Here is an 11,071-nt window from a genome sequence, read left to right as displayed (position 1 = left end):
CAATAGACCAATCAGCAGCTTCTTTCTAGGGCGCATGCGCGGCAATTGTAGACGTTCGCATACGGTTTTAGCTTGTGGACTGTGCATAACTGTGCCCTCCAGTGGTGGGAGGTCTGCATTGCGCAAAAAAAAAATTATTGGCAAAAAGATAACATAAATTATTAAAAAACATACAAACTACTATAATGCAGCCCAGGGATAAGGGTTCCATATGCAAAAAGCGTTTGTGATTTTAATTAAAAATTAAAGGGGTTGACCAGCCTTTACTAAATAATGGACTATCCTTGAAGTTAATGAGAGCAGAGTTGTCGTAACCAGCACCTTGGACTACAAGGTTGATGGAGCTGTGTAGTTTCGCCACTGAAGCTACATCCGAAAAGCTGATTGACAGGAGTACAGAGGTGTTGAAAACCAGCCGATCAGCCAGTGATGGTCTATCCTAAGGATGGGCTACCACTAGGTAAAAGGTGGACAACTCCTTCAATTATATTCGGGCTGGTGTAACAATATGAAAAACCATGGCTCACCTTTGATAGCCCCACTGTTCTAGCGTCATCGCTGGAGACAACAATGTTATATTCTCATTCAAGTGACTGCTGCAGCCAACCACTGGCCTCAGTGGTCATGTGTGCAGTAACGGCATAAGACCGTATACGCCATCACTCACTTAGATGGGAATACCCCTGTTTATCACCCAGCTTTTCCAGAAGCTGACCGGCCGCAATATAAGGCAGGATGTTTTCAGCTATTTGTTTCAGTGTGAATTCTCTATAATCCTCTATACAGTCTACAGGTGTACACGATATCATAGGGCCCTGACAGTCTATATACAGTCTATGGGTGTACACGATATCATAGGGCCCTGACAGTCTATATACAGTCTACGGGCGTACACCGATATCATAGGTCCCTGACAGTCTATATACAGTCTATGGGCGTACACCGATATCATAGGGCCCTGACAGTCTATATACAGTCTATGGGCGTACACCGATATCATAGGTCCCTAACAGTCTATATAAAGTCTACGGGCGTACACCGATATCATAGGGCCCTAACAGTCCACGGGCGTACACCGATATCATAGGGCCCTGACAGTCTATATACAGTCTATGGGCGTACACCAATATCATAGGGCCCTAACAGTCTACGGGCGTACACCGATATCATAGGGCCCTGACAGTCTATATACAGTCTACGGGTGTACACCGATATCATAGGGCCCTAACAGTCTATATACAGTCTACGGGCGTACACCGATATCATAGGGCCCTGACAGTCTATATACAGTCTATGGGCGTACACCGATATCATAGGGCCCTAACAGTCTATATAAAGTCTACGGGCGTACACCGATATCATAGGGCCCTAACAGTCTATATACAGTCTACGGGCGTACACCGATATCATAGGGCCCTGACAGTCTATATACAGTCTATGGGCGTACACCGATATCATAGGGCCCTAACAGTCTATATAAAGTCTACGGGCGTACACCGATATCATAGGGCCCTAACAGTCTATATACAGTCTACGGGCGTACACCGATATCATAGGGCCCTGACAGTCTATATACAGTCTATGGGCGTACACCGATATCATAGGGCCCTAACAGTCTATATAAAGTCTACGGGCGTACACCGATATCATAGGGCCCTAACAGTCCACGGGCGTACACCGATATCATAGGGCCCTGACAGTCTATATACAGTCTATGGGCGTACACCAATATCATAGGGCCCTAACAGTCTACGGGCGTACACCGATATCATAGGGCCCTGACAGTCTATATACAGTCTACGGGTGTACACCGATATCATAGGGCCCTGACAGTCTATATACAGTCTACGGGTGTACACCGATATCATAGGGCCCTGACAGTCTATATACAGTCTACGGGCGTACACCGATATCATAGGGCCCTAACAGTCTATATACAGTCTACGGGCGTACACAATATCATAGGGCCCTGACAGTCTAAAAAGTCTACAGGCGTACACAATATCATAGGGCCCTGACAGTCTATATAAAGTCTACAGGCATACACCGATATCATAGGGCCCTGACAGTCTATATACAGTCTACGGGCGTACACCGATATCATAGGGCCCTGACAGTCTATATACAGTCTACGGGCGTACACCGATATCATAGGGCCCTGACAGTCTATATAAAGTCTACGGGCGTACACAATATCATAGGGCCCTGACAGTCTATATACAGTCTATGGGTGTACACCGATATCATAGGGCCCTGACAGTCTATATACAGTCTACAGGCGTACACAGATATAGGGCCCTGACAGTCTATATACAGTCTACAGGCGTACAGAGATATCATAGGTCCCTGACAGTATATATACAGTCTACAGGCGTACACAGATATCATAGGGCCCTGACAGTCTATATACAGTCTACGGGCTTACAGATATAGGGCCACGTCAGTCCTATAGAAGTGAATGGAGCAGTGGACTGACATGCGCACTACCGCCATTCAGATGGGAGGACTTGGAGACCCCCGTTCTCGAGGACTCTGGTGGTCCCAGGGGCCACTTGTCCAACAATTCAACATTTATCACCTATTGTATGCTTTCCAGTCCCCCTTAACAAACAGGAAATGACCGTGCACTGAGCAGCGCTCAGCCAATCACCGGTTGAGGCAGGTAACCGATACAGTCAGTGATTGGCTAAGCGGTCATTTCCTGTGTGTCAAGAGGGAACAGAATGGAGACCAGGAGGAGTCAGCAGGGGAGTGGTGATTATTACTTTTCAAATTATTTTACACCGTTTTGAGACAGCCTATTGCAAGGCCTAACACATATTGAAGTGCTCACCAACCTTTTGCACTGGAGCTGCTGTGAAACTACAACTCCCAGCATGCACACCTACTCAGCTGCTTGTTTTTTTTAACTCCCATTCAAGCAAAAGGAGGATTCTAGGAGTTGTAGATATACCCTACAGGGAAATTTCCCAATGGGCTGATGACCAGAGGGCCACCCAAGCCCTCCTCACAACTGCTGGCCAGGTAGATAACAATTAATGCTGGCATCATCAGGTACCTATGCACCTAGCCAGCGGCCGCAGGTGCCCTCCTGAATTGAACTACATCACCACTGCACTACGGTATTTCTGGCCCCACCGACTTCTGTGCTCACTGCCTACTTGTGTCCATTTGGACTTGCCTACAAAATGGGGCCACTTTAAAGTTCTCAGTCCTCCCCTGACTGGATAGCCAGAGGTTTCTGATCCGTGATATAATGTGTCACACCTAATGCAGGATCTGAGTAGATGGGGCATGTCTCAAGGATCCCAAAGAGAATCCCTGTGTCATGCTCCACCCCCGTAAGCCCTACATCAAGCATAACACAGCACAGTCCATCCTACGTGTTGTGGGATCACTACTACTGCGATACCTGTATGCAGTCACACTTCAAGGATATCACTTATGTCATACTTTAAAGGGGTTCTCAGGGCTTTACTCAAATTCTCTGTTTCCGCTAACCTTTTGCAGGGAGAGTTTCAGCAGTACTTACCCTCCCGTCATGCCCCCAATTCCGCAATCTTAGCTGTGATCACATGACCGCCTGACTGGTTGCAGGCTTTTCCACTTAGATTTTGCCTGGAAGTGTGCTCCTTTGTCTTCCCGTTCAGCTGCATAATACACATGCAGCTGAGCAGGAAAACCACAGAGGAAGAACCCGGGGTGCATCTGGCGGTATAGTGATCACAGCCAAGATCATTGAATCAGCAATGTCATAAAAGGGTAAGTACTGCTGAAAATCTTTCTTCCACAAGTAAGCGGAAACAGAATTTATGCTCCAGAGAACCCCTCTAACGCCCAGTAGCCTTATTCCAAAATGCATGCCATGCAGGTACTAGCATTTTTTTTTATATAGCTGCAATTACACAAGTGAGTTGCAGCCATGATTGATCGATATGTGTATGCATCCTATCTATGAACATAATCTACAAGGTAAGAAACAACCCCAGGGGTGATAAATAGGAAACTGCAAGACAAGCAGCTGCTGCAGCAACACTGTGGGTACGTGGGCCTATGGGTACGTCCATGCAGAGCGTAATTTAGACAGAAAAATCAGTCAGGGATAATACCGCCGCGGATCCGACGCAAATGTTGAGACAAATCTACAGCAATTGCTGTATGGATTACATGCAGATTTGCCATATCCTAGATGTCCTGCGCAAGAACCGAGAGTTGAACAAGTGCGCACTAGAGAGCCCGAGGAAGGATCTGGAAGAACCAGGGCTCCCCCTGAAGAAACAGGAGAGCAGCACAACCGGAAGGCGTCTGTTGGTAATGGCCTAGCGCTCTGCATATAGAAGGGGGACAGACCCAAGAAGAAAAATTAGACCATGAGGGAACCTGGCAGGAGAGAAAATGACTGGGAAAAGGACAGAAGCAGTCCTGAACCAAGGAAAAAAACTTCTTGGAGACAAACTAAAGTAAGACCCTGTGGACCACCCCTCAGCAAAAGGAAGGCAATTCCATAAGGCCTGGAAGCAAAGAAACCCGACCAGTAAAAGGACCCGGCAAAGAAAAAAAACTCTAAATTGTCTCAGACTAAAAACATGGCCTGTCCGTCGCAAACACCATGTGAAGGCCAGGGTAGAGGGGAAACAAGGAAGCACTGGAGAATGAAGAATTGAGAGAAAGTATAGCAAAGACTCACCATGGGAAGGGAGCAAGCCTTCTTCCACTGCAAGGCAGGTGGGGAAAGAGAAACACCCTATAAGAAGGTGGAAACCCCATCCTTGGTAATCCTTGGTAATGGCCAGGAGAAGGGAACGTAAAGACATGGTTCCCACACAAAGAAGGTGAGAAACAGCCTAAAGAGGAACAGTTCTCAATCGAGGGAAAGCTCCATCCCAGAAGTGGCCAATATGAATGTAAATTGCAAACCGGTGCAACAACTCCAAGGTACCAGGACCTTAACCTGGGGAGACGGGAAGAGAGGTTAGAATCTCAAGAGGGGAACAAGCCTATGGGGATCCAGGAGGGAAAAGAACCAAACCGTGCCCAAAGAAGCAGCTGTCATACAGAGCATGTGCGGTCAGAGATGCCATGAGTAGCTTCCCCAGAGGGAACTGGCCAGTGAAGGCCAGGGTAGCTAGATGGTCTAAGAACCATTGGGGCAGGGACTCCAAGCAGGATTGCCCAGTCAGAGGCTCAGGTAGGGTCCACAGAACTGGACCACATGAGGACAATAATAGCCAGATTATCAAAGGAAAAATTAAATGTATCCACCATAGGGAAAAAAAACATCAGCCATGGTTAATCAACCATCCTAAGTGTAGTGACTAGCATACTGTATAACACTGCCCCGGAAGGGGCAAGTACAGTAGCCTGGATTTTGTAAAAGAATTGCCAGACATCCATATGTCAGAAAAGGATGCGAAATTCGCCTGGGGAATCCGGGAGAGACTACACCGACATGTAGAAACCAGCTACCAGCAGAAAACAATGAAACCCCCAAGGAAAGGGGGAAGGAACTGACAGGTGAAGACAACGGCAAGGCCCAAGCGAACGGCACTTCTGTCATGTAGCACAACTAATCAGAGAACATAAGGGAGTACCAAGAACACCCAGACCATGGAAGAACTACATGACCATGTCCGATACCAGAGCGAGCAGCGGAAAATTCCACCCACCAAGTAGGTGTATGGCGCTCACTAGTCCTGTCACAGCCATATCAGAGAGGACGTCCAGCGATGACCCGAAAACTGTGGTAGCGGCTGGTGTTCACAATGCTTCGTATCCCTGCAGGATAGAACATCCAGTGGTGATCCAGGTACTCTGCCAGGACTGGGCCATGTAACTCTGAAAACAAAGCAGAGAGGCAGTAACAACAACGCGAGTACTCCATCCATGAAATGGGGTAACGCGGCTGTGCGGAATACAGTAGTACTGTATAGGGTTGACAAAGAACAAACCGAGCATGATAGCCAACAACCTGCCCATGGCGGAGGGAGTGTGGTTGTCTGGTGCATAACAGGACTGAGAAGTAATGCGTCAAGCAATAAAGTAAAAATCATGCCTAGTACAAGGGCAATGAGAAGAATTGGTGCACTAGGAGGGCCTGGTTCAGGAGGTACTGCACGGGTGTCAGATCTGAACAGGCCAGCCATATACTGGATCTAACAATTGCAACTCTACATATGGTTACCAGGTACATACTAAAACCAGGATGGTTTGTCAAGGATGAGGTAAAGGAGGAAATACTAAACTAACAAGCAGGAGGGAAAGGGAAAGCCACTAGGCCTCAAAGCTAGGGAAAGGAAAAGGTCACCTCCTGGTAACCCTACTCCTGGCCCTGACTCCTAACCGTATGGGCAACCCTTGAAGGTAGAAATGCCCATACCCTGGAACCCTAGAGAGCCCTAAGAATATTGTCAGGGCTGAGGCAACCCGTTCCTTCCCAGATGAAGGAACAGGCGTCTCCCTGAGACCCAGTTACAAAAAGCAAGGAAGGGAAAACAAAACACAAACAAACGCGACACTTAACTTCTGTAGTAATGGAAGAGCAGGAACACTAGAGACGACCTCACACCAGCTCTGCCAAACCCAAATTAAGCTATTTACCGCACAGTCAGAAGGGTTGGGCAACACTTAATAGGGTAGAGTAATGAGTACTAAGCTACACTTGAAACAGGGGATGAGGTCATAAACCAACACTGAATAAAGAGTAATCAAAGAGGATGTTCGATTTCTCCACGTTCCGCCAGTCTCCTTGATATTCTGACATCTGTCACAGAAGGGACCGTGACAGTACCCCCCCCTTCTACGGGTGACCTCCAGGCACCCAGGACCGACCTTATCAGGATGAGCTCTGTGAAAGGCCTTCACAAGACGATTTGCATTAACATCAGCCGCTGGAACCCACATCCTCTCCTTTGGTCCATACCCTTTCCAGTGGACGAGATACTGGAGGGCTCTACGGAGAACTCGGTAGTCCAGAATCCTGTTGAACTGAAATTCTAAATTACTGTCCACCATGACAGGAGCGGGAGGCAAGGACGACGGCTCAACAGGTTCGACATATTTTTTCAACGACTTATTAAATATGTTATGAATTTTTAAAGCCTGAGGAAGTTCAAGATGGAAGGCTACAGGGTTAACAATGGCAATGATCTTATATGGACCAATAAATGTTGTGCCCAACTTCCAAGAAGGTACCTTAAGCTTAATGTTTCTTGTGGACAGCCACACAATCACCCACTCTCAGGTCCAGACCATTCATACGTCTCCTGTCAGCCACACTCTTATACTTGTTGCCCATCTTTTGAATACCAGAAGTTTGGGAACCAGAAAATGTGCCAAACTGTGGATGGAACCCATATGCCCCAAAAAACGCGACTTATCAGTGGACTCCTGTCTACGGTTATTAATGGCGAACTCAGCTAACGATAAGAATGAAGACCACTCCTCCTGATTCTCCGAAAACAAAACATCTCAAGTAAGTCTCCAGATTCTGATTAGTGCGCTCAGTCTGTCCGTTCGACTGAGGATGAAAAGCTGAAGAAAAGGACAATTGTACCCCCAGTTGAGTACAGAACGCTTTCCAGAATCTGGACACAAACGGAGTCCCCCGATCAGACACCACATCAGAGGGAATGCCGTGTAGTTTCACAATGTTATCAATGAACACCTGTGCAAGAGTTTTGGCATTAGGTAGAGCAGATAATGCTATAAAATACGCCATCTTACTAAAAAGATCAATTACCACCAGAATCACGTTTTTTCCCGCAGAATTCGGTAAATCCGTGATAAAATCCATGAACAAATGAATCCAAGGTCTGGACGGGATGGGTAACGGAAGAAGGGATCCGGAAGGCCGAGTATGTGTCACCTTAGCACTAGCACAGATCCAACAGGCTGACACATAGTTCTTAACACATCTACGCAGCCCCGGCCACCAAAATCTACAAGAGATGAGATCGACAGTGAATTTGCTCCCAGGGTGTCCAGCAAGCACCAACAGTGATGTTCGTCGAACACCTTGTGACGTAATTCGGAGGGAACAAACAATTTCCCCGGAGGACAAGAGTCCGGAGCATCCTCTTGGGCCTCCAACATCTTAGCCTCAAGATCAGGATATAGGGCGGAAATGACTACCCCTTCAGACAAATAGGACTATGATCTTTAGAATCCCCCCCCCCCAGGAAAGCTATGCGACAAAGCATCCGCCTTGACATTCTTAACCCGGGGGCGATAGGTGACAATGAAGTTAAATCTGGTGAAAAACAGCGACCATCTGGCCTGCCTTGGGTTCAGTCATTTAGCCGACTCCAGGTAAGCCAATTCTTATGATCAGTAATCACCGTAATAGGATGAATTGCTCCTTCTAACCAATGACACCATTCCTCAAAAGCTAACTTAATGGCCAGCAATTCCCTATTACCCACATCATAATTTCTTTCAGCAGTCGAGAGTGTTTTGGTGAAGGATCCTGCGACAAAACTGCTCCCAGCCCTACCTCGGACACATCAACCTCTACAATGAATGGCTGAGACACGTCCGGTTGCACCAGAATAGGGGCTGAAGCTAAACATTCCTTCACTGCAGAAATGGCTTGTAATGCCGCCTCAGACCAAACAGCGACATCGGCACCTTTCCTAGTCATGTCTGTTAAAGGTTTAACCACAGTCAAATAGTTCAAGATGACGATGAAGGAACAGGCGTCTCCCCGAGGCTTAGTAACAAAAAGCAAGGAAGGGAAAACAAGGAACACCATAGACGACCTCACACCAGCTCTGCCAAACCCAAATGAAGCTATCTACCGCACAGTCAGAAGGGTGGGGCAACACTAAATAGGGTAGAGCAGTGTTTCCCAACCAGTGTGCCTCCAGCTGTTGCAAAACTACAACTCCCAGCATGCCCGGACAGCCTTTGGCTGTGCGGGCATGCTGGGAGGTATAGTTTTGCAACAGCTGGAGGCACACTGGTTGGGAAACACTGGGGTAGAGTAATGAGTACTAAGCTACACCTGAAACAGGGGATGAGGTCACAAGCAAACACTAAATAAAGAGTAATCAAAGAGGCTGTTAGATTCCTCCATGCTCCGCCAGTCTCCTTGATCTCCTGACATCTGTCACAGGAAGGACATTGCTTAAGAAAGACCAGAGATGGTCGAAACGTCATTATCTTTATGCTGCTGATACAAATAAAGTAACCGGATTTTTCACATAAATTGACGAGTGCTGTGGATTTCTACATATTACAAGAAGGTACCGTGACAGGTTTGTCGGATACAGTGCCTTGAGATAGTACAAGTACACCGCCGATGACGACGGTAATGGGGTGCCAGATGCATACTAGAACCAGAAAGAGTGATGAATACAGTGTCTGGGGATGGTACCATCACTCCGCATGAAGAGGGGCCACATGATTGCCTAGCACACATTAGAGCCTGGAAAGGGCAATGCAGGAGCCGTATGGGCCACAGAATGTACCAATAGGGCACAGCACTTGGAGATACTACAAATACTCCGCCTGAGAATAGGAGTAATCTGGCTGCATGACGCACACTATAATGAGAGTGGAGACATGGCTACAGCATCTGGAAACGGTATAGGTACTCCGCTTGATAAAGGAGTAATATGACTGCGTGATGCACACTAGAACCAGACAAGTGTGATGGCTACAGCATTTGGAGATGGTACTGGTACTCCACCAATAATATGAGTAATATGGTGCATGGGGCGCAATGGAACCAGACAGGTGAAATGGCTATAGCACATGAAGATGGTACAGGTACTCAGTTTAATAAGGAAGTAATATGGTTGTGTGGTGCACACTAGCACCAGGATGGTGTATTGGCTACTGCGTCTGAAAAAGTAATACGGTGGCCTGGAACACTTTCCGACTAGGAGGGTGTGTTGAATATAGCTCCTGGTAATAGTGAAACTACTCCAGCTTAAAGGAGATATATTGGAACCAGAAAAGTCTGTCGGATACAGCATTTGGCAGTGTACGCCTTACCCCAGTGTTAAGGGTAAGGCGTACATACCTGGGACACCACATAAGTGTCCCGACGTGCTAAACATGGTGGCGGGTAAAGCACCACCTACTAGAGAGGTGGCAAGCTGACTTACCTGTGCGGATAACTACTTGTGCAACCAGGAGAGTGCCTTCTGAAAATCCACTAAAGTGGGGTGCGAACCCTGGGGAGGAGAGGTTCCTCAGTGGACATTTGTCTTTGACCACCCAGAGAGATTCTTTATGGTGGAAGACCACCTGATGCTCTGCTCAGAGTCAGAATCGGTGTAGAGGAGTTCCCCGATGACGCAGAAGAAACCTGAGGCGTTTCCCTCTGTGTTAGTCCTGGGAGGAAACCAGGATGCCGGGGATGAGCCGGACCTATGAGGGGAGACCCTAGGCTGCTACTGGACTCTGCCCCCTGATATGGACTGAGTCAGGAAGCAAAGGACTCCCGGGGAAGCCGATGCTGCCGCATGAGGGCAGGGAAGACCGCCATAATATTATCATAGCTGAGAATGGTCGCAGGCTACGGTGGAGGTGAGGGACCCACGTGGGGAGAAGGTGACCCCTGAACAGAGTTCAGGTTAACCCGACTGAGCCCAGGATCCAGTCACCACCTGCAGGCCAGCCAGACCAATAACACAGCAACCCCCAGCCAACGCAGGAGCAGATGCAACCCAGGGGGAGGGATGGAGGGAAAGGGGACCTGCCACAGATTGAACCACCGAACAGGAGCCCAAGATAATATGTCCCACTAATGACGCTACATGCGGGCGGGGGGCACTGTGAAGATGGGGAAGCACCCTCTGGGAAGAAGGACATCTCGTCCTCCCACCGGAAATTCAGTGCAGAGACCTCTAAAAGGCCATGAGGGAGGCGACACCCCTAGAATAAAAACAGGCTCCAAAAGGCTACAAAAAAGGGTAGACATGGAAAGGGGGTCAAAGCAACCCCCATTGGTGAGAAAAATGACCCAATAGAACCCCTGGATGGCAGGGAAAAAAAATATAAAAAAATCGGAAAACAGATGCGGCCTCGTCACAGCCGGAGGCGGGGACTAAACTAGATGCCGCAG

This window comes from Bufo bufo, chromosome 11 (genome assembly GCF_905171765.1).
Source record: "Bufo bufo chromosome 11, aBufBuf1.1, whole genome shotgun sequence".
NCBI lineage: Eukaryota > Metazoa > Chordata > Amphibia > Anura > Bufonidae > Bufo > Bufo bufo.
Note: the sequence above shows the minus strand (reverse complement) of the source record.